The sequence below is a fragment of the Nicotiana tabacum genome, chromosome 10 (genome assembly GCF_000715075.1).
Source record: "Nicotiana tabacum cultivar K326 chromosome 10, ASM71507v2, whole genome shotgun sequence".
NCBI classification, from domain to species: Eukaryota; Viridiplantae; Streptophyta; class Magnoliopsida; order Solanales; family Solanaceae; genus Nicotiana; species Nicotiana tabacum.
Window position 1 is genome coordinate 157011029 of NC_134089.1, and position 5549 is coordinate 157016577.

Below are 5549 nucleotides of genomic sequence, written 5' to 3' on the forward strand. Positions count from 1 at the left end.
TCCTTTGACAACTTGCACACTTGTAGTTCTAATACCTGAAATAACAGAAGCAAACACCTATATTACATGTACTCAGTTTTGATTTTTGCAGATTGGCTGACGCTTACAAGGTTACATTCAGCTATCCACTTATGTAGTTGTATTTTATACAAAATTTATACAATGTCTTTTGCATTTATATAAATTTTATACAATATATTTTTTGTATATTTTGTATCTGATTTATACATAGTAAAAATAAATTTCACACAACTAATTATATATTATACAACTTATCTACAACTTATCTACAACTTTCACACATTATTTCTCCCCAGTTAAATACAACTACAATAACATACAACTTAAATCAAAATTTTATATAAAATTTATACAATATGTCTTTTTTATATTTTGTATCTGATTTATACATAGCAAAAAAAAATTTCACTTTCTCTCTCTATAACCGTTTCTCTCAGCGCTCGATTAGGTGAATCTACTAACGTGCGCTGCTCACCGGAATGGGAGGGCGAGGAAGACCACGGAAGCGGGTGAATAAGGTACTGCTTACGGATCCCAAGCTGCTCGAGGAACTGAAGATCGGAACAGGAAGTGGAAAATCACCAGCTGGAGGGAATCTCCATGGATCTGCTGCAAAGCATACAACAATGGATAAGGAAAATCAATCGAGCAAATAGGAACTGGTCACGCCGATAGCTGGGAAGGGGAAATCAATTGTGGATATGGATGAATCAAGCACATGCAGGAAGGCTAACAATAGTGATAGTACTAATTGCCAAGCAGGGGGTACCTCTGGGGTAAAAGATGTGCAAACTCAGAGTAGTGGTTCTGACAATAACAAATCTAACAACAAGGAGAAGAAAGATACTCAAAAGGTAGTAGGAAATGGAAGTTTGCCAATGGAGAATAAAAATACACAAACCTGGGCAAGTGTAGTTACTGTGAAACCTCCTTTTTACACACCCGAGAGTGATATAAGGGAGTTTTTCCAATTTAAGTGACATTATTCTAAAATGAGATTATTTATTTTTTTCAGAGTCGCCACTTGGGAAAGGTTTGGCTTTTAGTGTCCCAAGTCACCGGTTTATCTTGAATCCCAATTCGGGGAAAATATTCGACTTTCCGAATGAAGTCTGCGAACCAGAAATTCTAAGTAAGGAATTCTGTTGACCCGAGGGAAGGTGTTAGGCACCCCCGAATCCCGTGGTTCTAGCACGGTCGCTTACATTGTTGTAATGGCTAAATATCTGATTTTTATACACGTTATATCTTGTGTGCTTTTATTAAGTTTAAACCGCTTTTATTATTATTTTTAATAGAATTGCAACGTCGTAAAAACGCATCTCGAACCACGTCACAATCAATGCACCCGTGGTTGTTAATACGTTTCGACTCCGTTGAGATTTGGATTTAGGTCGCATAAATGCGCACCCAAGTTTAGGAAAGTAATATTATTAAAATCGCCTAAAGATACTAACACGTTTGCAAGTTACGAGGGCCATGAAATTTACTAAATGGCACACCTCAAATTCTAAGGATTAAACGACACTTTGACTAAAAGCGAGGGCCAAGATTTCGTTATTTTTTAATTAGTATGGCGCGCCTCGAGCAAACTACGATATTCATGATTTGCTCCTTGCCTAAGCAATACGTGATTCGTTTAAGCAAATATGGTGCGAGATATTTCATGCAATAATCTTTATCTGGTCAGAATAAATAGACGAATTCGGACCAACATCTAAACAAAATTGACACACTGTATATAGTATTGCATAAGATACTTACCCAATCTTAATAAAGCGGCTTGAGAATAAGGGCTTTTTTTTAGTGAAAGAAAAAGCTTTTATTGGGATTAAACTAAGTTATATGTCAAAAAATAAAAATAAAAGAAAAATTAATATACAAAATCTTCTAGTAGTTGGTACGTACTATTTTTGACCCAAAAATAGAAAGAAATGAGACTAGGCTTTTAATCACCTCTATACAACTTCAATCCTTTCTTTCTTCTTAGTTTTGCCAATCCCTTTTTTCACATGAGAACAGATTCTTGTGGTTGCCATGAAAATATATCGGTTTACAATGGTGAGAAGTGAGTTTTGTCCACTGAAATTCATGCCATCAACATTTAAACACTTCTAGAAAATATTAAATCTCATGTACTAGTCAAATAAAAAATATATAGGAAAAAGTCATTCCTTTCACCTTGGGTGCGGTACTTCAATGCAACAAACAAGCAATATTAGATCAAATGAAATTAAAAGAGGGAGACCCATGGATAGCATGATAAATCCATTAACAAGAAAATGAAATGAAACCATAAACCACAACTTAACTTCACTACAACAATCATACCATCATGAAAATATTCATTCATTTCCTAAACTCATAAGATTTAAGCAGAATACTTGATTGAACAAAACTCTAAAACAACGAGTTTATAGAATAGCTACAGCGTCCAACAGTCACAATAAGGAGGAAAGTAGTTACACAAAACTATGTGATTTAACTCTTAATTACAAACCCCCTTTTGGGCAGAATACACTAATTGAAAACTCAAAAGTACACAGTGATAGTATATTAAAAGAAGAAAGGGTGTAGACTAGCTTTCTCATTCTTAATTCATGATTCAAGTTTACACCTCAAATGATATCCATAGGATCAAGATATACCTGGAAAGAGGAAAACAGAGAGGGGGGTGAGATTTAGCAGACTCAGCAGCAGCAAGAATCAGTGTTCAGCAAGCACAAATGAACCCAGGAATGACTAAAGAGGACCAACTTAAAACTCACAATTTAGAACCAACAATATATCAATGGAACACAATCAACAAAACCACACCAAGCAGGGTCCAATTACTTGAATGCAAACTAAATTTAGCTCTTCAAATTGATGAAAACAGTTCAAGAAGAGTGAGCTAAGAGAGATCAGACAATCAAACTTAAACCAACAATACAGTTTTCTGCACTTTTATATCATTTCTTCTGGATTTCTCAATTTCCTCACTCAGGTTTTCAAAATGTCCAAGGTTGTCCCTCTCTATTGCTCTCCGTCAGATTGTTAAGCTTCCTTGACCTCTCTATTTTTCAGGGTTTTTTTTTCTTACAATTTCAGATTTTTTTTCTTGTGTTCTACCTCCCTTTTATTCTGATTTCCAGCTCTCTAAAGTGGGTATTCCATTAGTGCATTTGCCACTAACAACTTATCTTTTCATTTTTTAATTATCCCACTACCCTAGTGCCTTCTTATTTTACTAGTAATGCCCATTTCAATCCCCTAAAATCAACCAGTGCCTTTCTCGTTATAAGTGTCCCCTCCCTTATTAATTAATTAGTTAGTGCAACTTCCATTACCAATCTCCTTTTTCCATTTTTTAATTATCTACTTGCTGAATTAGTGACACACTATCCTAGTGTTGTTATTAAAAATCAGTTGATGAATAGCAAGCCATTATGTCCAGCTATAACTAATTCGAGCAAACATACGGGCAAATAGCTAAATGAACAACTTCAAATCCGCGGAGAGCAACTACGAAAGAAAAAGAAATCTTTAACTGCAGCTTCTTAACTACGTTCAATCCACCAGCATTTGCGCAGTAAGGGTGTAAACTATCCAGAAAACATGTTCTAGGAAAAGACATAAAATCACTCCAACATTTCCTATAACAAGTATTTGGCCAGCAACTTAATTTGAATATCATTTGGAATACCAATGGCGCAAGTCTTATATTTACGGTATCTAACTTGATTTTCCTAAATCAATTAGAACATGAAGATTGCAATTCTACCTTTGCACTATAAGGTAAACGTCCATATTTACAACATGACAGTAAAGTAAGAAGAGAACATTTTCCTTTACAGAGCAACCAAAACCCATGTATTGGCTATACAGGTTCAAACTTATGCACAAATCAAACCATACAACTCAATCATCAAAACCATGTATATGAAATTAAAAGAGATAGGAAAGATTTGAACCAAGTGTTGCCAATTAATGAGAGTTTTCAACTTCACAACTTCTGGATGCCAAAATGGCTACAACAAGTGACACAACTGAAATTTGAACCACAGATGCAAAACGGACCTCAAACCCGAAACAACGATTCTGCGAAATGTGACTCCGAACCTCGACAGTGACTCAAAATCAGCGAATTCAACTCTGACTCAAACAAACTCCATCTCGCCACTAGTGAACGCACAAGCTAGTCTCGCGGCAAGGTTAAAGCAACGTAAACAATCCATAAAGCAAAGAGAAATGCTAACCCTGCCCCTGTTTCTGTCTGTTTCCTCTATGTGGATTAGAGATGAGAAAATTAGTTCATCTTTTCGCTCTTGTTCTCTCCCTATGTTTACGTGTGTGTGTGCATGATTTTCAGGCTGAACATGTCGCGAATTTGGTGGCTGTTCGGCAACGGGGCTGGGTGGAGTCGTGTGGTTCGTGGTTGGAGATGGAGGAGGGAGCTGTGGCGCCGCTGGTTGAGGTCATTTGTTGGGTGGGGAAACGAAGAAGACGGGGTTCGGAGGCGTGGAGAGGACGGTGGTCTAGGAGGTGTTATTTGGGGGTGGTGGCTCTAATTAGGGTTGAAGAAGACGGGGAAATGAAAAATGAAATGGAGTGGGGGTCGTTTGTCTAGGGGTAGTGGACCGGGTCGGATTGACCGGTGAGTTGGGGCTGATTTGGGCAGGTATAAGGGTGTTTAGTTTGGGCTTGGGGTGAATTGGGTTGTAATTGGCCCAAATAGGGTCTTTTAATTAAGAAGACTAATTCTTTCTTCTTTTTTTTTTTCATTTTCTCTTCAATAAAAATGCAAACCTAATTTTAACCTTGATCAAATTATCATAGAATACTAATCTAAATAATAATTATCACACATAATCAAATACCAATAAACTTACACAATTTTGATATTAAACACTAAAATGCAAAGTACGTTATTTTTTGTGATTTTTCATATTTGTAAAACTTACTTAATTAATCCTAATTGTACAATTAAATCCAAAATGCAACATATTTTTCATTTTTCATTTATTTAAACACATAAATATGTACGGGCATAGGCAAATAATGACATAAAATAACATAAAAATTCAACAAAAATGCATACAATAAAACCGACAATGTTTATTATTATTTTTGATTTCTTTGGGAGTAGTTCGTATGGGGCAAAAATCACGTGCTCACAGCTACCCCTCTTTGTCCGAAAACACGCAGGGTTTTCGTGCAAAGATAAAGTGAGCGGATACGAGCGATTTTTGCCTGTTGGAATACTCCATGTGAAGCATTTTTTTGAAAAGATTTGACCGAACCTTTTCTTCAGAGGTTTCCTACATATCCTGAGCTAAACAGGAGGTCAATGTAGTTCGGGAAGTTTTGGTAGCTGGGACTACCATGGGACTGCAATGTTATTGCTGTTGCATGCTACTTTTACTGTTTGCTGACCTCCTTATTACACCATGCTTAAAAGAAAAATCAAGAAGTTATGCTAGACTACGGATTACAAAATCTCTTCATTTATTCTTGATGTCTTGCTTTCTTGTCGGCTTGTGTCGATT

General features: G+C 36.2%; 1 long non-coding RNA gene across 2 annotated transcripts; it reads right to left on the reverse strand.

Moving 5' to 3' along the window:
- Positions 1-333: 333 nt before the first annotated feature.
- LOC107770330 (uncharacterized) lies at positions 334-4940 on the reverse strand. 2 transcript variants are annotated; one of them, XR_012695843.1, is made up of 2 exons: positions 1978-4940; positions 334-627 (listed from the first exon to the last, which is right to left on the reverse strand). It is a non-coding gene; the product is annotated as an uncharacterized LOC107770330 (long non-coding RNA). The 2 variants fall into 2 exon arrangements; XR_001644581.2 differs by having other exon boundaries at positions 334-630.
- Between the last annotated feature and the right edge of the window lie 609 nt (positions 4941-5549).